This window comes from Poecilia reticulata, linkage group LG18, assembly GCF_000633615.1.
Source record: "Poecilia reticulata strain Guanapo linkage group LG18, Guppy_female_1.0+MT, whole genome shotgun sequence".
Classification (NCBI taxonomy): Eukaryota; Metazoa; Chordata; class Actinopteri; order Cyprinodontiformes; family Poeciliidae; genus Poecilia; species Poecilia reticulata.
In genome coordinates this window covers 5198163-5220337 of record NC_024348.1, presented here as the reverse complement: position 1 = coordinate 5220337, position 22175 = coordinate 5198163, and the positions used below count along the sequence as shown (strand labels likewise).

The following is a 22175-nucleotide window of genomic DNA, read 5'->3' as shown; positions in this document are numbered from 1 at the left end:
TCCCCCAACCCCCACCCCCCTGCCACTCATTTCCCTTGTCACTTTTGAAGTGCGGCAGAGTGTTCAGGGTGATGATGGTGATTCACTCTCCTGTTCTGCCCTGGATGTGATGTGTTGATCACATAGAGGCGTCAGAAAGAGAAAAGACTTGATAGGTGGTGGTACTGGTGGTACTGGTGGAGATTGGCCTTTCTACTTGACTGATCTGATCCGTCCGTGTTGTCGGAAGAGACCCAGCTGAGAAAAAACCTGTGCATGTTACAGGTTCAGCCAAAGCGCTCAAAATGAATGCCACAAGAAACAGAGAACTGCAATTAAAAGATACCAGTCTGGAATGGGACGGAAAGACAGATTAAAAACTGCTGTGTCGTCAGTCGTTCATGCTGCATCAGAATGTTAATGTTTCAGAATGACGGCAAGGAATCTCTTGTTTCAGAAAAAAGACTTATTTTTGGGTCTATTGTGCTAGGTTTTTAAATATAATCTATTATCCAGATGGGTGATGTGTTGGTAATATGGAGGAGAGGCTTCCTGACCAACTGAACAAGTTGACTTAAGCTTAATAAAGATCCTTCACGGTTCCTCCCCCGTTTTTTTTTTTTTTTTGGGGGGGGGGGGGGGTTGTTTTTTATTGGAAGGACCTTAGGGGCGGTGCAAGCCTGGTGATACAAGCCCGGCGAAGCGCGACTGACAGCAGACAGCATGCGTTGATTGGCACGGATTCACATCAATGGATAAGTGAATACAGAACTTTCAAACTCCTCTAACATCTCCTCAAACTCTTTCCAGTTCACCGTGAGACCATAGTGAGCTGCAAATCAATAATTCAACAATCAGACCTTGACCTTTGAGCTGCCATAGTTCCGGAAGCATGGAAACTTGATGGTCAAGTTTTAACCATTGAAGGTTAAGTTTCCATTTTAAAGGAACCATGGAAGGTCAATACAGCCTTGGATCTTTAAAAAGGTCAAAATCTTCTTTTACCTTCCATGGGTGCATGGTCAAAGTTTTATCATGGAAGGTCAAGCTTCTGTGACTTTCTGCATAAAGGTTTGTTTATGTGGGAAAACGTCTTTTTACCAATTGTGGCGGAAGAGCAAATATAGGATCAACGGTACATGTGCCCATAGAAACAGTGACAAATTGACAAAAACTGAAGTTGCATTCAAGGCCCAACCACATTTCCACATAGTGAAGAACACACTGCCAGTGGAGAAATACCCAACACGGATACAACTAGTATTATTAACTAGAGTTAAGTTTTTTCTCTAATATGCATTTTCATGTTCTCCTCATTAATAGTCACAAACATTTAGCGTATTTGTGTGACAGGAATCTTTAGCTTTGATTTTGCAGTCTTTTAAAAAAAGATTCAACCAAGAAGTGGACTCGCAAGTTAGCCTGTGGCTAGAAAGAATCTATGTACAAAACAACAGTGTCTCGAGATTAACACCAGAGGCAACAGACACATTAGCCAAACATAACGTTGGAAGGTAGCCGCACATTGGAGGTCAAAGCATAATGCCAGCCAAACATTGAAGTGGTTTCTTGAAACGTTTTGTGTGGTTACTTGAAAGTTTGAGTTAACTTTCAAGAAACCACCACACCATATTGTTTTCCTGCTAATGCTAATTTTCCTGATAATAGATGTACAAGCAGTCTCTTCAAGCACTAAAGCCAACTGAACATAACTCTAGCAGCCAATATCCTCTTACCTCAAAATAAAAGTGGCTTTGCTGCAAAACCAATATCCTGATGCTGTGACATGAAGCTTCCAACATAATGAGCATGGCTGAGCATGAGTAGAAGAGATATTGACCTTCTGAATGAATAGAAGAGGAAGCGATTTTATTTTGATAAGCAAACATGTCAGGAGTGAGAGAAAAAGATGATGGAGGTCTATTTTACTTGAAAATGACCAATTCCAGCTATACAAAACATGAACAGAATATTATAAACCATTAGCACACCGCTTTCTGATAAAGTCACAGACTGTTGTAAAACATGCGGACACTGCATCACCTGTTAGAGCTGAGGTCAGTATTTTACATACTGGCTTACTGTCACTCCTGACTACATGAGGAAAAACATTGCATGCAAGGCTTGAGAGTCTTAGGTTTATTACCTTTAAGGTCCAAGGTTTCATCAAGTCTGCAATCATTGCTTTTGCAACAAGCAAGTGCCACTTGAGTTTGAATGAGAAACTCAAGTCCCCATCTCTGGCTTTACAAGAACACATTTTCCTTGCAGAAACAAAAAATTAGGAGTAGATGTGAGTGCAGTTCACATAGAGGATAAACTCCAACGTGTTTTGGCCAAGTCTCTCTCTGAAACGGCTGAAGACTCTGGTGGATCGAGAGGAAGTACGTACCAGAAAAACTTGGTACATCTTGTGGACCCTGAAGAGTGTGTGAAACGACGAAAATCCAGCAATCATGTGACCAAACATGGACTGTTTAGCTTCGGTATGACCATGCTGGGCCCTTTAAATGCCTCATCATCTGTGTTGTTTTCAAGCATCATTACCAAAGACTAGGGGTGTAACAAGACAACATCTCATGATATTAAATTTTCAGAATATCTCTCGTTGAGGTAAATGATAAATGCCATCTTGAAAGCACTTGCTAGTTGCGGTCACTATGGTTTGCCTGAAGAAGTTAGAATAGAAAGAAGCCGCAACTAGGCCTAAAATTTTGGGTTTCCAGTTCTAGCTACAAATGCAACAAAGCAATCTGTAAAAATACAGAATAAAGGTCTTTCTGGAGGATACATTTGATCTTTGAAGTCTTCTTGAAAGCAATATTAAAATCTCGTCCCGCCCCATCTTGTTCTTGAGAAATCAGTATCTTGTCTCGTCTCATGAGCTTTAGGTATCGTTATATCCCTACAGAAAACCTTTAGCTGTGGTAGTGGAAGGGATTTGTTCTCTTTCTGTAATTGGCAACATACTCATCACATATAGGTGGTCTTTGTTTTCATTGTAATTCCCCGACAAGCAGACCGCAAACATCACCTGTAAACTGTAAACAAGTCAAGTTTATTTCTTAGTACGTCAGCTGATATTGGCTTTGAATGCTTTGCTAGGTACGTCAGGGACAAAACAGTGTTGGGTCGACTTTAACCCCCCGGCCCCTTGATTCCAAAGTCCTTTCTCAAAAGGTGACAGAAAAGGGTTTTATGAAGCAAAAGAATTCACAGAACCTTAAGCGTGAGTATGGTATGACGGCAACATTCTTACGCCGAGATGAAAATCCAGCAAAGAGAGTTTTGCGTAGTTGACCTCACCATCCTCTGGTGGTAAACAACAGGGACCCACATTCAAAGAAAAGAAAAGATCAGGGGAGGATGGATGAACAGCAGGACATACAGACTGAGAAAAAAGGTGGGAAGAAGCATGGAATAAAGTATGATCAGCTAAGCGTACGGTCACCTGCAGGGTAAGTAATTGGTGAGAGGAATGAAAAAAACGCCTACTGCAAGAGTCCATTTTTATCCACTCTGTTCTCACTGCTCTCTGCTCTTATCACCATGTTCTCTGGGAGGTTTAAAGGTTCGTCAGGAGGGAAAGTGGGTGGGTTGGATGCATGATCTGCACTACAATAAGCAGCACTCTTTAAATATCCCTGCACGGACCTTGGGGAATGTCACCAGTGCGTTGAAGACCGCTGCGTATGTTAAAGTCTCTGAAGTCGCTTCGTCTGACCCTCTGGCCGTTCGGCACAATTAACTTCCAGCAGTTTGCACCCCACTTTCAACATGGCTTTGACTCGCTTGCTTTCTCCAACACGTTCTTCTTTTTTGGCAGTTGCCATGGCAGTGCTGCAGATATTTCTGGAATGAACTTTGTGTAATATAATGTGATTAATGTTTTTGTACCTCAAGTGTACAAAACCCCACGACAAATTCCACACTGGTCCTATTCAACGATCAAATAGTTGTTTCAAAGATCATTAAAATAAGTGCAGTCCAATAATGTAGAAGTTTGTAGAACTACTTTTAGCAGCCGTAAGCGGAAGCCGTTTCTGTCTGACTATTATTTTTGATTGTTGTGTTTTGTTTTGACTACAGATGGAAATTGGCATCCTGCTAAATCTGGTGTGTTTATGACTATATTGCACGTTTATTAATATGTTTAAATAATGGGACAATCTTGACTTTGACTGCTCCATTGCAATGCATTTAATCTCTTGGCTTTAGACATTTTGTTTTGTTTGCCATGCTAGCTTTCATCGTCCTGTTAAGGACACAGTTTGGGACATCTGGCAGGTACCCTTCACCTTTGACCCCACAACACTTCGGGCAAAGGAGTCTACGCGCCATTCAATGATTAAAAATGGTCCAAACCAAACAATAAACCAAACCATCGCCCGTCCATTGAAAAGCATGACAGTTGGCAGTAAAACGTCTCTATTTTGGCTTAAGGTGTAAAAGGGAAACACGCCAGGATTTAAAACATTAAATTCTCCAAATGTAATGTTTTAAACTTTAACATTCAATATACAAAGAAAAGATCTGAAGAAAGTGATCCTTTCTTCAGAACTAGATTTTATGTCAATGTGAACATAAAAACAGTAAGTGAAGTAAAGCAGCTGTGGATGAGACGGGCCTCACAACTTAGAGAGGCAGAGCGAGAGAGATTGTTGAGTTCATTTTAGATTAGCTTAAGGCTATTTTCTCTCTCAAAGATTTGTTTGGTTTTCACTGAAATTGTACAGGACATGTGCCAAAATAACAGTGGAGAAATATGATATAATATGTACACTATCAAAAACATTACAGCTGGTATAATTTTGTCCCTGTGTGGATTAGAGAAAATCAAACATAACTTCAAACTTGTGCAGCAGAATTATAAGAAGTAGAATTCTCAGTTAAAAATTTAAATATATATGAAAGAAATATTTTAAATAGACAAGATGCCAACTCAGCTGAATAACCATGTGATGATAGAAGCCTTTTTCACACGGCAACATAGTGTTTGAAGTAAAAGAACAACGGCCATGGTAAACCATAAAGTCCGGTGGTCATCATAGACATCTTTTTGTAGAGTGCGTGTTTTTCCTTTTAACTTGTGGACAGTCCAAAATCTATCAGCGCTGTTTTCCCCCTGTTAGCCATGTTTGTTACCTGTCTGAAATCTGAATTTTCTGGAGTGAAATCTGGGTTTGGTGTGATGCGTTTGCTGAGTGGATGTACACTGTAAAAATACAAATTCGTACTTTGTGTTTTTGATCTAGTTTCTAGTGCAAAATATGTCAGGACAGCAGAAATAAGACTAAAAAACTAACTTACAAGTAACTTTCCAGCAATAAACAGCTTTGGAAAAAAGATTAAGACACCACTGCACTGAACCCCATGGTTATTCCACCAAATGTTGATTTCTGAAATATTCCTGAGTTAAAACATCAGTGTCGTTGTTTTTAAATGAATAGGAAATTGTTTTCTTAGCATTATTTGAGGTATGAAAGCAATGCATCTTTTTCATTATTTTTACCATTTCTCATTTTCTGCAAATAAATACAAAATTCTTTGCTTGGTATTTCGGAGACATGCTGTCAGTGGTTCAGAGAATAAAATAATAATGTTCATTTTACTCAAACATAAACCTATGGAGAGTAAAATCTGAAAAACTGTTCATTTTATATAGCCTCATAATTTTATCCAGAGCTGTATAAGAGCTTGTTTTTAATCAATAATTCCTTAATATTGATGAAAAAGTACTAGTTCCACTCGCAGATTATTTCACTTACACCGTGGGAAAAATGTCTGCCGGTAAAATTAATACTTTTTCCATCTATATTAAGGAATTATTGAGTAAAACCAAGCTCTTATATCTTGCTGAAAAGTTACTTGTAAGTTAGTTTTGTCTTCAAGTGTATTAAAATATTTGCATTAAAACCTAGACCAAAAATACTTCATTAGATCTTGTGTTTTTGCAGAGTACACACTGTAGGACCAAACACCTATAATTTTTATCGCCATGGGGTCTTTTAGGATTTGAAAATCAACTGACAATTGTAATATCTTTCCATGTAAACTAGGTTTTGATATGAAAACATGGTTTCTGTTTTGAAAGGAACGGCCTCCATCGGTTCAGAAGAGTTTTATGCGTCTAAAGTTGCCGTGGCAGCACACAGTGGGACGACAGCTTGAGTTCAGACTCCAGTTCAATTTCTATTGCCACCTAATTGTACAGCTAAACCCTTTTTTCATGATTTTTTATTTGTGTTCCACTTAATCTTACAATCCTGAAATATTTCATTCTTCTCCAGCCAACAAAGCGTCTGCTTTCTGTACAAGGCGCCATTGTACGGGACACACACACACACACACAAAAAACTCTTCCAAACGGGAATTAACCGTAAACACACAGACGGGGCTCTTGTTCCAGTTAAACAACCCCCATTATTTGACGTCCCGTGGTGAGCATTAGCATTCTCACACCAGGCGGGACCCGTCATCTGAGAAATCCCTCTGCACATCCCCGTCCCTGGAGGGATGGGGTGGGGGGGGGCTCCCGGTATCCAAATAAACATTACAACAGTCTCAATGGGGATTAGCTTAACGTGCAGCGGTGCGGTGCCAGTGATATGTCGCTTTAATTGTCCCTTAAATTAAACGCGCAGCAGCGGTTTATCTTCAGATCTCATAAATCTAATAATCCTCCCTCGCTCTCGGTTAGGTTTTATCAGAATGCTCCGCCGTAGCGCTTCCGTCTTCTGATTTCTTCTCAACACGCTGCTCTCTCTTCCTCGCACCTTGCAACTTGAGCTACTTTGTAAGACAAAGTGGAGCTAATCGGCGGTTTGCACATGGTGCCGTTTTTCATCAGTACAAGTAATTTATTAGCCAATTAGGAATGATGAAGGCTCACGGTAGTGCGGTCGGCGATTACTGCCCAACCCCGAGCCACGACGGGATTCATCACTCCAGCTGAAACGCGGCGTAGCGGGGCAAACGCCAAGGGAGTCGGAGCCACTAGGCTGGAGGAATAAGTTTGGTTCTTTCCAGACGTAATGAATGTTCAAGTTTCCATCAGCCGAAGCCGTTCCTGTCACTGCAGCTCCGAGGGAACTTCCAGATGAACCAGGAACAAAACTCCGAGGAATAAAGAGTTCTGAGGGAATAAAGTTTCCACTAACTTACAAGAAGCAGAGGTAGGAAGATACAGGTCAGAAGAAAGAAAGAAACAGAAAGTAAGGTAAGCCAAACAAGAGCAAAGAGACAAAGAAGAAAAGAATAGCTGACACAAAAAGAAAAACGAAAACCAAGTTGAAAAAAGAGAACAAATCTAAGAGAAAAAGAATAAAAGAAAAGACAAGCTAAAAAAAGAAAAAAGAAAGCCAACTCAAGAGAAAGGAAAGACACAAATCAAAAGAAAGAAAACCAAAGTGATGACAAGCTAAAACAAAGAAAAAAAGGAAAGACAAGTCAATAGAAAGAGAGAAAGACAAAAAGAAAAAATAGCTGAGAGACTAAAGCAGTCAAAATGAAGAAAGAAATTGGCAGAGAGGAAGAAAGGAAGGTCTGAACACGTTTCTCAATACATCACCCAATAGTTTTCCAGAACTGAAAAATACCAAAATCAAGTTCCAAAGTTTTCCCAGACCAGGTAGGAACCCAGAAGTATGACAGTAGACAAAAACAACGAAAGCTCTTAATGTATCTAAAGTTATATTTTAGCTCCAGGTGTGAAACATCACTGTTCTACTGGCCAGTTGACATCTGAAGCAACGTTTATGGAAACAGCCGACTTCACTCAACGCAACCTGAAAACCTCAGCAATTATCTGGGAATATCCGTGGACAGAAGGTCACATACAGAGAGAATATAGGGAATATTACTGTTAAAGGTGGAAAACCCTTAGATTGTTCCATAAAACACAGATTCATTAACAGCCGGGGCTGAAAAAAACATGCAAAAGTGAATTAAAGTCTTTATTTCTTACCTGAGGAGAAAGGAAGGCAGTCGGTTGTTTGGTTGACATGGAAAAAAAGCAGAAAAAAAAGAAAAATCGTCATCAGAAAGACAAAACAATAATAATATTTCTAGTCAAAGTCTCTCCATAACGCTCAACACAACGCAGTCACTTCAATGAGAATGGATGGCATTTATGAATCGATTCTGTGAATGAAGGATCCAACTTGAGGCCAACGACACTCGCAATTTTCATTGCCATTAGCACTACTTATGGATTTGAAAGGCTACTGAAGACTCCTCAATATAGGAGGAGGAATATATTGCATCCGTCAGCCTTTACAGATAACCAAGGCTCAGATAGTTCCTGTGTATTCAGGCTAATGGCTATGATGTAGAATAAGGTCTAAATGTTTTGCTCTATTATATTTACAGAGATCAAAGAGATTGTACCTACTTTATATCTGAGCTAATCACTTTTTCCATGCAGTCAAGATACTTTTTGTACTTCTTTCAAACTACAAGAACAAGAGCAACAGCGCCTTACAAAGGTATTAAGAAGTGATTTATTCTCAGTTTATGTCACAGACCAAGGTTTTCCTCCTGTACTGATGTTCTCTAACAAACCTCTATTGCCCTCACATAACAGTTCAAATCATACCAAGACTAAATTACACACATCAGAGACTCTGTTTACTAATTAAGTGAGTTGTAGAAATGCCTTCCTGCACAGTTCCCCTCAATTCTCATCTCCCTTCAGTGCTTTGTCTCGGGTTTCTCCCATTGAACTGGATTTCTCCAGTTGAATGTCGACCAGGCCAACCAATGACCAGAAGGAGAAGCTGTGAACAATTTTCTGCACCGTTTTAGAGTTGAAGTCTGTAGTTTGGCAAGTGAAAGGAACCATTTGGTCCGTTCTCAGCTACGCTTTTTAAAAACTGAGCAATTAAAGTCGGAGCAAGAGGAATGTTGAAGATATTTAAGATCTTGTGACCCAATCTCCCATGAAGTTGTTTACAGGATATGTAATTTCTGGTAATCTTCATTGAACTGGCATAATAAAGATGTCACGCTCAAACGTTAGCGATTGGGTAATATCAGATCCAATTATTTCAAACTTCAACACAGTGACATTAGTTGCCAACTAGGCATCAACTTTCATTTGGTCTAATAAAACACACTGGTTATAATGTAGCACAATGTTAAAAGGGTCAAGCGGTGAAAAACACTTTTGCGAGGCATTGTGTGTTTGACATAATAAAAATGGAATGGAGAGGATTTTCTGCCGACCGTTTGTCTTGACTTAATGAGAATTATCCGTGTCCATTCAAGCAAGCAGAGGTACACAAACAATTCCCCACAAGCATAATGAGGCAGATATCCCCAAACTGAATCAGAACCCGGTAATGGCCGTTTTATAGACGAGAGAGGGAGAAAATCAAAAATTTGAATCTCTTTAAAAACTCACTGTAAGAACTGAATTGAAACAAATGGATAAAATGAAATAATTCCTCATGAGAACGTGCGTTGTGCGGATGAGGAGACACAACAGACAAAACACTTTTTCCGACACTATCTTGAGTCGTGATTTAATTTCACCGCCTTCCAGACTCTTTGAAGTCACGGAGACGACTGGTGTCACAGGAAAACAGAGAGGAATAAAAGGCAGAGAGGCTTCAAAGGCGAGAATATATCCTCACATTCATATTTATATTCTTGATGTATGTCAAATGCAAGGTAAATATTTAGATCTCTTAGCATGTCTATAGTTTTTGCTTAAAATGTAAACACTGTACATATTCTGTCAGACGTAACTTTCACTTGATTGGTCATAAATGAGATCTTCAAACATCTTCTGACCCTTTCATATTCTTTGACTTTAACACTATAAGTTTAGTAAAAATCTCAGTGTCACACTTTTACAATAAATTATATATTTTTTGCATTTTCTTCTCTTCTTACTTGTTCTGAATCCAAATTATCTCAACATTGGTTTCCTTACAGACTTCCTTCAAGAGGCCAAATACAACCAAAACAAACATGTGAGTCTATTGCAAGCGAGAGAAATGGCTCATGGTCTTTTGCCAAAGACAAAAAAAGAAATCCTAGGTGACATCAGAAGGTTGTTGGCTAAGGGTTGGAGTCACTGGTTGTGTCCCAAGAATCCAACGTACCATTTGGAAAACAAACACTACAGCCATTGAGTGTATTTGCCGTTTTTAAGGACAATGGGAAGACCGAGCAGAACGTAGCTTCCACGTCCTGAATTGTCCCGTTGAATTGGTGTCTCATCCAGATAACGTTGCGCTACTTTTCGGACAACTATATGACGGCTCCAGCCACTTAACCAATTGTAATGGAAAATCAAACTGTGTAGAGTACAGATGAGACTTCCTGTTAAGTGCTAGTGGAAAAGTGGCATATAAATCATGTTTCAGAACTGTAGCAGGAAGCTAGAGAGAATCAACACAATGCGAATCCCATGCAGAAAGCTCTGAACCCAGTACGTTCTTGCTGCCAAGCAGCAGTGCTAACTCACTTGGGTAAAGCATTTTTTGATGACTCAAACTCTACATGATTTCAAGGAAAGAGCCAGTTTTTGAAGTTGGTGCAAGGCAAATTCATGTATGTCTATGTGGAACAGAAAGTGACATTAATAGGTCGAGCTAATTTAATGAGAGTATCAAGTTTATTAGGAAAAAATTACCAGCTTGTATTAAAAAATCTCACTGTTTTCCTGTGCAGTGACCTTTAACATGAAATGTTTTGCTTTCAGAAAGATTCCGTCGCCTCGCCCTTGATGCGGATGTTGTTGACGCGTCTGTTTATTTCAACAAATCCCCGTGGTCTCGGCCGTAATCCGCCCAGACAAAGTTCAGCCGAAGTTCACCCTCACCTTCTTCCACTGTCACTCCGGCTCCCGCTCCATTTCCCCTCATCACATAACCTCTCTCAAACAGCCTTGTCAGCTCTGAAATATTAAACGCAACACAGCCACCGCTTGCCCTCAAAAAGCTGGTCGAGAAGGAAGGTTGTGTGGTTTTGATATGTAAGGCATGTCACAAAGAAAGAGGGTTCTTTAACCAGCAGAGAAAGGCAATAGAAAAACAAGCGTGGCCCGTCAACCTCCGTTAGTCAGATACCCATTCAAAAAACGTCCAGTCCGACCAAATCCCTAGTGACAAAACTCCATAAATAGTCATTTGTTTGCAACTTTAATCTCAGGACTGAAAGGTTTGAAGAGAACGTTAAAGGACAAACAGCAAATTGAAGACAAAGAAGACAGGTCATTTATTACTCTGTGATTATGGCCGTTCTAGATTGGCATAATTGGCAATTGAGCAGATTATGGTGACACTGCTACTTTACTTCAGATTTTTCTTCTTTAGGGTGTTTTATTGTTCATTCTTTGGGTCGAGGTATTACAGGTTTTGACTCTCTCTAGTTTTGGACGCTGCGCAGCTGGAATGATTTTTGCTTTTACCTTCTTTCTTCCAGACCTTTGCAACAAGGTATTGTTTTTACAGCTGGGTGAAGCTGATCAGCTTCTCAAAAACTCAAATCATACCTAAAGTACGAACCCCAGAAGAGTTGAAAATGAAGTTTAATAAATGCTGAGAGGACGAGGAAGTTCGAGAGCTGACAGCATCATCCCGGACATGTTGTTGAGGAATACCACCTGTAATTTCCCTTTTGGATAAATAAAGCATTAATTGAATTGCGGAACCAATGAAAACCTTCGTAGATCACAGAGACCCTCAGAACTGGTGGAAGGACCATGGAAGGAAAATTAAAGTACTCTGCAGAATTAAAGTGTGTGAGGAAGACTGGTGAGAGAAAACAGTAAAAAGTTCTGTTCAAACTTTGTTTTCAGCCACAGACGAAGTGAGAATGTTTATCTTCAGGCATAGACACAAACTGTCCTGAGTTTATGGGAAGATGAATGGAGCTTTATAGAGGCTAAATACGATTCTGGAGGAAAATGTGGTAAAGTCTCCAAACTGGAGTGGAGGTTCGCCTTCCTCCAGGACGAAAAACTCCCAAACACACAGCTATGGTTCAGAACAAACCATATTCTCACCAAGATTGATGTGTTTTGTAGAGATAAATGGGCTGAAAATTCAGCAACATAGCCAGAGGCCTTCCCCAGTCCTGGAGATGTATTTGTAGGGAAAGGCGTCTATACGAATTAAAATTAACTTTTGGATGTTTACTGATATATATTTTTAAACTATACATTCCTACCTTTTCGCTGTACAGCAATGCACTACTGAAAATGCATTTACCTCGAGATGAAGATAGAACTAAATGAGGAACAAATCATGAGGTACTAGTACGAATTTTAAGATACTATTTGAAGGTTTTCTTTTATTTCTAACAAAAAGAAGACAATTCTGCCAAGATTTGTTCTAATTTCTGACATTTAAAAAAAATCAAATCACAAAACAAAAAAAACACCCTGACCTGAAAGATCAGGTCTGAGATTAAACTGGATAAGCAAAACGAGAGAGGCACCATGTTTTCTGCAACGGTCTGGCAGAAAAACCAGAACAGAAGCAGGAACAACAGACGGATCTTTTCATTTTTACTAGAAAATGAAAATTAGATGTTCTTGTTTTTTTCATATCAGGGTGTGTAAGTGATGACAAAGAGGTTCATTAGTGTCTCAGTTGCAGTCAATAGGGGGCAATAAACCATATGTTTTATTGCATGTCATCACGTTAATGAGTGATGATGTTTTTATTGGTCTTTATTGAACATGCAGGGCTCAGGTTAATGTGCAGCTGTGACCACTACATGAAGCGTTTTCTCCTGATTCAGATTTAAACCAGATCAATAGAAAAATGATAACTCAACATGGACTTCAGCACTCCTCATGTTAGCTCTGATGTTTCTGGTTTGTGGTTATGAATCAGTTGTGGGCGATATGGACTTAAAGCTTTACCAGAATATTTTGTGGTACTGTTGTGACAATGTGAAAATGATGATGATTATTGGTCTTTTTTTTTTTTTTTAGGTAACTGCATGGCTGACGCAGCGATCATAGACCTACTATCTAACATATCCAATTGGAATATACTTCCTTAAGACACCAGTCACATGTACACAGTTTAAGCTATGCTAAGCTAAACAGGCTAATCATGTGACTAGAAAAATTAGCCTGTAGGTCTATAGGTTTCTAACAAACAAAGCATACTAAGCAGATTCATGTGTTTTGTTTAATTAAATAAATAGTTTTGTGATTCAGGTTTTGGCCCACTGTTCATTGTAATCCTAAGACTGCATTGCATTTAGATGAAATGTTCATTTTAATGTGAAACCCTTCTACATTTTGTGTCCCTGCTGGTCCTCCTAGAAAAAATAAAAGATCTAGAAACGTCCCCACTCTCACACTCAGTCACCATCAACAATCATCGTCAGAAACTTATGTTGAACTCGCAGTGACAATGAACCTCATGTTGCTTCCTACAATGTTTTAGGTTTAGTATCACCAGCATAACAAACATGCTGCTGATTTCTGAGCAACGGGAAACTAAGTGAGAATCTTTTGCCTCTTGTTGCTAAAATATAACGGAAAATTAAAGCGCAAACTTAGACAGGGAGAGAAAGCCACAGTCGATCAAACGCTGCTGTTAACGGCTTGGACTGTGCAACCGGGCACGTACCGTACGCCGAGACGAGACGCCTGGAGATTTTAGAAGCAGCAAACAAAATCCCGACTGACTGTAAGGCGGGACAGGCAGAATCGCTAAGTAAATAGCAGGAGCCACACGGACAAACAAATCATCTCACGCTTTCGCGGAAGATGAAACAAATCAGAGGGACAGAGGTCAGAAGAAGGAGAAGAGGAAGTTGCCTACCGCCTCGCCTGCAGCTAAAGAGTCATACCTGATGATACGCACTAGTAAGTGCTTCAAAGCAAAACCCCGTCGCTTGTCTTTGACTTTATTCAAAAGAGCCCGCTCGGATTCTGGCCACATGCAAAAAGGACGCCGCTCATTAAATGGATGTTATGACAATTTTACTTCTGAAAACGCTCCTGAACCTTCTTCACCTTTGCAAGAAGCTTACCCAAAGAGACTAAATGAGAGAGTGTCCGACATGAAAGATTCATTTGTTAATGATAAGATCACATTTCAGAAAAAAAACACCTTGAACAGGGTGTTTTAAGGCATGAGTCAGAATGTGCAAATTAGATTGGGGGCACGTGCTTTTAGCTAGACGGACGTGTCGTACACCTGATGAGTCATTAAAGGTGGCATCCACCGAGGAGAGGGCAGGAGAAATCTATTGGAGCTGCTGGTAAATAGCATGCAGTGAGGCAGGCCTGCTGAAAGGACATCAAGGACGTCCTCATATGTGTTCATTAAGACGGCCACGAAGGGCTGGGCAGCTTATCAACTTCTGCTACTGATCTGTGGTAATGAGAACAGCCGAGCTTAAGAACAAGGGCTGCAAGGACAGGTAACACAGATCATTAGGAAATCTTTCTCTGGGATAAACACACACACACACACACACACGCACACGCACACACACACTATTCAAGACAAGATAGACCTAAACTATCACATTTTTCTCATAAAACTTAGTATCCAGAGAAACTCCTATCAGTTTAGCTAGAGAAACGACTCATTACCTTAGATCAACATTTAGCATTAAACTTTTAATGTCGGAGCAAGACCGAGAGAAACTCTTGATAGTTTACAAATCTACAACAAACTTAGAATGTACCGTCTAGTTTTATCAGAACAGGGATCCAGAGAAACCCCTACTAGTTTATAAATTACAGATTACTTATTCTTAAACACGGGGAACTAATTTGTAATTTATTTTATGGGTTTTGTTGCATTTCCTTTGATTTCATGTAAAGCACTCTGAACTGCCTTGTTGCTGAAAAAGTGCTATTGCAATAAAATTACCTTTCCATATAAAGTACAAACCAAGGAGTTTTGAACTCTTGATATAATGTTTCTGCCAAAGCCTAAAACCTGATTAATATGTTTAGGACTAAGACTTGTGTGTCATCTAACTCAGAAAATGGCGGGTCATGTGAGATCTATAATCAGAGCAAGAAAAAGGTTCAACTTCCCTGAGGTGAGAAAATCTCAACAATCCTGATTCTTAACTCTGAAATGACTTTCAGATGCTAGTAATACGGAAATTCTTTCTTCTTGACTTTCCGTCCACTCTATAGCTGCATTTCCATTGGCTATGAAATTGAGCAAACTGGAATTACAAAAATAGACTTGCTCAATGGAAACACGCCGTTCAAGCCCATTGGACTTTACCGATCCCGTTGAACAACAACCAGCACAGACTTCAACTCCTGAATGTTTCATAGGGCCAGCAACTTGTGAATGTACCAACAGCTGGGTTTCCATTGACAACATGATTGCACAATTGGGCAAATATTGCTTAATGGAAACAGGTCAGTTTTGAAAAAAAAACAAAAAACAAAAGCTACAGTCTTCATTTGTGGCTCTGCAGCAGTTGAGCAAGCTGGAGACTGTTCATTATTGCAAGAAGCAACAGCTTCATACAGCACATTACAATTCATAGCTAAACATTGTTAGACGCTAATATCACTTCTTGGCTGTTGCTACGTCTTAGACGACTTTAAATGTCAGCGTTGGACAACAACAACCCATGAGTGCTAATAGCCAAACATCAAGATTTTTGTCCTGAATTTCTGTGCAGCTTGTAAGCATTGGGCTCCTACAACCATCTCTGTACAAGTACAGGTGAGAACATAATATACCCAACAGGGACAGCTGGAACTAATTACAGAGGCAGGAGACAAATGAGAAGGTCTGAAGTAAATAATTAGAGAACAAACACCCCAACGCCATGATAGGGAAGAAGCTCTTAGCAACCAAAGCGAACAAACCATCAGTAGGCCATCAGATAGTAACTTACAAAATCATATGCATGCCAGGATGTCTGTAAATATCCACTACTGCTATTTACCATTGGCTGAAGATTCAAAACTCAAACGTTGCCTCAGGGGTGGAAATGCTCTCAAATAGGACCAAACAGAATGTAAAGGGAAGAGTTGTATAAAGATAGGATGGCTGAAATTATCCCTGGTGCTCAGGGAGTAAGGTTGTTCTCTATAAGCTCAGTAAGAGATTCTGAGGATCCTAGTAAATACAGTCCACTTCCAGTATTCACAGGGATCAGGAACCACAAAGGCCCAGAAACGGCTGAGATCCACAAATACTTGAGACGGCCCTTTAAAAACTTTCATAACTGCCTATTTTATTCCTATTTAAGTTCAAACACCAATTTACCCCAAACTCTCATCCGAAAACACTTCAACACCAATTTAAAAATCAACCTTAAAAATATACAGCTTACAACTGAACAACAGTTCAGCTGCGACTCTTACCAAAGTGAAACCTAATCAAGTCAGCCCTATACTCAGACATACACATTCTCTTTCATACACAATTCAAGCCTTTCTTGTTTAAACATTTACAGAAGAGAAGTTTAATATTGCAAATGTGGGTAAAATTTAGTTTTTCCATTAGCGGAACGCTGACAATTCTGCAATTGCTGTGTTTCCATTAAATAAGAAACGAAATTAAAAATCACACGTGGATAAGCTAGCTAGCTTCTTTATGTTTCAGAGTAGTCGCCGTGTCCTCCGTGTGCCGACAAACTACACAGAAAGATTTTCTGTCACTGACCCTGAACCTTGCGCTAAACATCTTAGCTGACGTTAGCTAATTCTGTGTAATTCCACGTTCCTCTTCTTTATTAAATCCCGCGATCGAGTCCCCGTTTTCCGCCTCACAAAAATCATATTGCCCTACATATCCTCTTGCCTATCATTCCCTCTAAAACCAACGCTCCATTAAACCTTCACTTTTCGCATCTCTTGCCTCTTTTTTACATGGCTGTTCTACAGACACACCCCCAGTCAACCTGAATTACTGTGGACCCGGAGAGTGACGTGTGCAGTGGCGTTAGCTTGTCATATTTCTTTCTTCTGAACCCATCTTAACCTGGAGCACAACGCTTGATCGCGCACAGCTCTCTTTCAATTAGCTTTGCTTCGTCGCCCGCACATCGAACACACGCCGCCGCTGTCCTGGTGCCTGTCGGCAGAAACGTCTGGATCTCTGAAAGACAACCTCCTGCAATTTTGTGACCTCAACCGCATAAACGTACAACCAGATTATACTTCAATTCACTCTGAGGCTGGAAAATAAAATGATCAGGTGAGCTCCAGTGAAAAGGCAATAACTTAAGGTAATAACCTGTTGTCAAGTATCGGCTGTGGTTCAGTCAAAGGTGGTTGGTTCCATTGAGGCAATGAAAAGAGGTATTTTGAATGCGACGCTGATTTAATAAACAATTTTTTTTTTAAATGGTGTCCCCAAATGCTTTACTCCTTAAAGCTAGCTGTGCAGCCATTAAATAGAAAGAAAAGTTACAAAAGTAGATTCCCTCTGTTAGAATGCTCAATTCATTAACTAGTGGAGAAGGGGTTAATGAATAAAACTAGGCCTATTACATAAACAGAGAGAGAACATGAGAGCAAGAGGAAAAACATTTTAGCGGGGCCGTGTGGGAGTGGGATTAGGAAAAGCAGTCCTATGGAGGGCTGTACCCAGATACCTGCCACATAAAGATATGCTATACACAGTGAAAGGACTGCAGTTGAAACCTTGTTCTCTGTCTGCAAAGGTCTTGTTTTTATTTTAAGTCTGCAAAAAGCCAATTTCTATTATTACTACTGCCCATTTTAAGGAGATTTTTCAGTGATATCATTTCATTTCCATAGTGTAATGGTTAGCGTTTGTCATAGCTCTGGTGATGCTACCAGCTAATAGCGGACAAATGCATTTGTCTCTATTTTAGGTGTTTGAACACTACAGAACCATTACTGAAGAGAGGATTTACAGCTAAATTTATAGCACTGGTTTAGTATGATTAAAAAACTTGTCAAAAGTAATGATAAACATTTAATATTCATATTTCTTGCTAAGTATCATGTTTGCTGTGGCCATATTGGAGAGTGTTGAGGAAAGCTGAACTACTTTCCAAATTTTGACGACGATTGCTGATGTTTTTCTTGATTCAAACTCAGGTTGAAGGTCAAGAAGGACAAAAGATGAATAAATCCAGGTATTTAAATCGGTTTACAACTTACAGGCAAACAAAATGGCACTTTATGCCTAGAACTGTAACATAAACTCCAACTTAGTCAGAAATTTGGATTTAAAGTTGACCAACTTTATTGCTTCTCATGCTTCAACTAATAAAAAGTACAATACTTTAAAAACAAGACGGTGTTAAATAAATAAACACAATGTGAATGAAGACTCTGTAGCATCAAATCCACAGAGGTAAAACTTAAAGATATCAAGAATCATTCAGATCAGAACATCTTCTGAGTTCCTACTAATCGTGTGTGGGCAAAACTTACCAACAGAGTTGGTTTCCCAAAATGCTCTGACAGTCTTCGCAAAATGCTGTTTTATTGATCTTTACTCTGCTGTAATCCAGGCCCATGTGAAATAACTGCGACCTGACCTCAACTTAACCCACTCAAACACATATTGAAGGAGCTCTTCCAGAGAGGATCAAGCCACAGTTTTCCACTTAAGTGCACATGGACAGCTTTTTAGAGAGCTTAGAGTACGTATCATTGTTTTTTCATCGTCAAAGAGCGGCAATTCAAACATGACGTCAACCTGTTTAGCTTGGTTTAAAAAAAAAAAGAAAAAAACGTCTATTGGAGATGTTGTGACGGGTTTCTATGCCCTAACCTTGCAGAGTTATGAGTTTGCAGTGTTGCCAGTGGGAGATGAAGGTGTGAAGCAGTGGGAGGGTCACGTCAAGGTTTCTGGAACAAAGGCACGTCTGGATTTTAATTTCATCTGCGCTTAGAAGAAAAATAAAATAAATACAGACCTCTCTCAATAGCAATGATCAATTATTCAGAGTTGGCCTCAGTGCCACTGCTTTTCTCCTCACAGGGGATGTTATGAATGGAGGTGGTTTACTCCAAGGATAGTTGGTGGAAGAAAAAACTACATGTCCAAAATATTCAAAAGAAAATCCTGTTTATGAAGCTAAAATGCTTAACAGCTATAATTGCAGCCAAACTAGGAGCGACATTCATTTTCTCTGATCTTAATTGTGCGAAAATGAGTCTGTAGATGTTAGCTTCTGTGGTAATGCTAGGACCGTTTCCACTGTGCATATGAAAGTATATTTAATGTTTGAACTGTTAAAACAGACCGTTTTAAGAATTCGTAGAAGGGGTCTCAAACATTGGCCAATATTAGCAATTCGTAGGAGGCAAAGATCATAAACTAGTCAGCGATCAGCTTCTGGCTCTGATACGTAGCAGTGCATCGTCTAGCAAAAAAGACTTTGGTGCCAGAAGTTAAATAAAAAGAACGAACAGGAATTAGCCCCAGAGCACTATGTCTTCACGGTAGCTGCCGCCGTTTCCACAATGAGCCTTGCTCAAAATTTAAAACGTCACTTGTATGGGTTAATGTATGAAATTCATAGTATCGTAAATTCTTTTTTACATTTTTACAAGTGATTCATTGCTATCAGTTCATGACAGGCTTAGCATAAAATTGACCGTTCCCTGGCAACGCCCCCCCTTCTCTTCCCATCGATCAGACTCGGCCGGCTTATCGGCAACAACAATAAACTCACAGATTCTCAATGGAGACAAATTGGGTGATTATCGCTGCGGTGTACAAAAGACTTTCATGGCAGGGTAATATATCACCGCTCGAATCAGGGAAATTTACCCATTCAGCTTTTCTCTGCCTTCACATCCAAGGTGCTCATCAATAGTGCCGTTCCAACTCTTGCAAATGAGAAAATCACATGTAACCAATCAGGCAGGGTTTAAATATATATTTGACTATGTTTAAGTTGTTAAAAATTAAAGAAAGGGCTCTTCTTCAGGAAGTTCTACTAGAGTAATTAACATGAAAATGAGTGATGTTCTATAAAATATGCTTGAAGCCAGTGATCCAATTCCTTGTTAGGCATTCAGAGAGTAAAACTCTTATCGTTATCACCGTGGGATTTTGCTTGATTTGCAAGAACCGACGCCGATAGAAGAAGAGCAGCAGCATCGGTGATAGGTTCTTCCCCCACTCGGCAGCTCGAAGTGAGAGGTTGTGTGTGTTTTGGTTTGGAAGCTGTCGAAAGCCTTCGGGCGGGGCGGCAGCACGCCTGGATATTAGCTTTAATTGGGAAGCGGTGACCTTTTTCCGCCAGAGAAAACACACACAGTAGCTGTAAAACGCACATTAGGAGTCAGAGCCGTGTCGCGTGGCGCCGGGACAGGCGCTCATTCGCAGTGTTACGATTCAACAAAGAAATTAATTAGGAGGACAGACACTGCTGTGTGCCTAATTTATGATTCATGTTTATGCAGAAAAAGGGCAAATTCCCCCCTGCCTCCGCTATCATTCTTTCGCTGCGGTGATCTTCTGTGAGTTTCTCCCTTTAGCATCTAACCTCACTTTCTCTTATTGTCACTGTGTATTATACAATCCTGTCTCATTATGTCCCTTGACTGTATGGCCTCCTGTATTGTTAATGCTTCTGCGCCATTCAGACACTGACATTTGAATATAAACTGAAATTTACTGACTGCAATTTAGAGGAATTTCTTAGCTCAGCATCGGAGTCAGTTGATTTTTAATATTTATTTGTTACATAATGACCATTTGGACCTTAGAGGACAGACTAAAGGAAGTAAATTCAACATAAAATTCAAAGGGAAATTAAGCATCATCCAGGTATCTTCAAATAAGATGGTGAAGCTAGCTGCTACTAGTTAGCTATCACAGCATAGTGAAAAAGCTGCACACAGCTAACTAGTAGCTTTCACTATTTGTGGACTGGAATACAACTAAATTAACTTACACCAAGTAATTTGTAAAAATATAAGGTAAATTCATCGTTAACACTTAGTAACTGTAGTTAGCTTAGCAGTTCAGATAAACAATTAGCAGCTCCTAGCTTACAACTGGAAAATGGTTAAGCTAAGTCCATGTTTCCATCCATCATCTAAAGCTACTTAAAAAAATTAAAGGAAAATGTTTAACTACAATGTGTAATAACTGCTATGTTTTTCTTCACTAAACTTTTTAAACTTTTTAGGGGGTCAGACCAATTTGTACGTAATTAATGCTAATACTCATTATAATTTTAATGTTTGCTAGCAAATTGGGAAATAAAAGTATGCAAAAAATAACAGGATTCTAATTTTCAAACATGGAAATAAAAAAAAGAACAAAACACATGGTAACAAGGACCATGGTGAGTACTTGAATATGTCTTTTTGAGCTTAAGTTGCATGACAGTAATATGCTACTGTACACTCAATATATTCTACACTATCCCCTCTCCATTTGTCCAACAGCTTTTACAATAAGCCCTACAAAACAAAGTGCCATACTAGAAACTTATTTCTACTTACGTCAGCTCACTCAAACGCATTATTTACAGCATTTGCATAGTCATTATAGTAAATGGCGACGTTGTAATCATGCATTGTTTGCCAACTACGTTCACAACAATACAGACAGTCAGACATCATTATGATTTAAATGCTGTGAATTAAATTAAGCAAATGTGTTTGCTAGACCAAATTGATTTTGAAAATGAATGGTAAAAGATGGAGCAGCAGCGTTCAGTTAGCACTGCACTACGCTGCGCTGCGGAGCCAGCAGCAAACATATGCTGCTGGTAATTGGCAGCAGGAAAGAAGAAGAAGAAGAAGAAGAAGAAGAACATGAGTTTCATTTTTTAAACAGAGAATACAGTGATGGACTGGAGCTGAATGTTATATTGAGCTTTTTCTGTTATTTTGTATCAAAATGAAGGTGGTTAAAAATATAGCTCAAGCAGAGTCAGACCACAAACACAGTAATCTTGCCATTTGTAGCTAATGTCATCTACCACAGAAAAACATGGCCATAACAGATTATCAAGATCAAGGTTTTAGCAGCATATCAGCATTTTGTATGTTATGTAAAAGAAAACCTTCATCAACTATTATCATATACCATTACTTTATCAGATTAGTTCCTTTAACTGCATCTTTGCCAAACTTGTTCATTCGGAATTCAATTAAGACTAAAAAAAATTGGTCCATTTATCAACCCTAATCTAAAACAATCAGTTTCTAGACACAGCTACTAGAGACTCATAGCAGCTAGAGACTCATAGCTGCTAGAGACTCATAGCTGCTAGAGACTCATAGC

At 39.4% G+C, this 22175-nt stretch overlaps 1 protein-coding gene across 2 annotated transcripts in view; it reads right to left on the bottom strand.

The window, feature by feature from the left end:
• The window catches only part of sorcs2 (sortilin-related VPS10 domain containing receptor 2), a 301656-nt gene that overhangs the window by 85135 nt on the left and 194346 nt on the right, over window positions 1–22175 (bottom strand). The gene's annotated exons all lie outside the window — the stretch shown is intronic.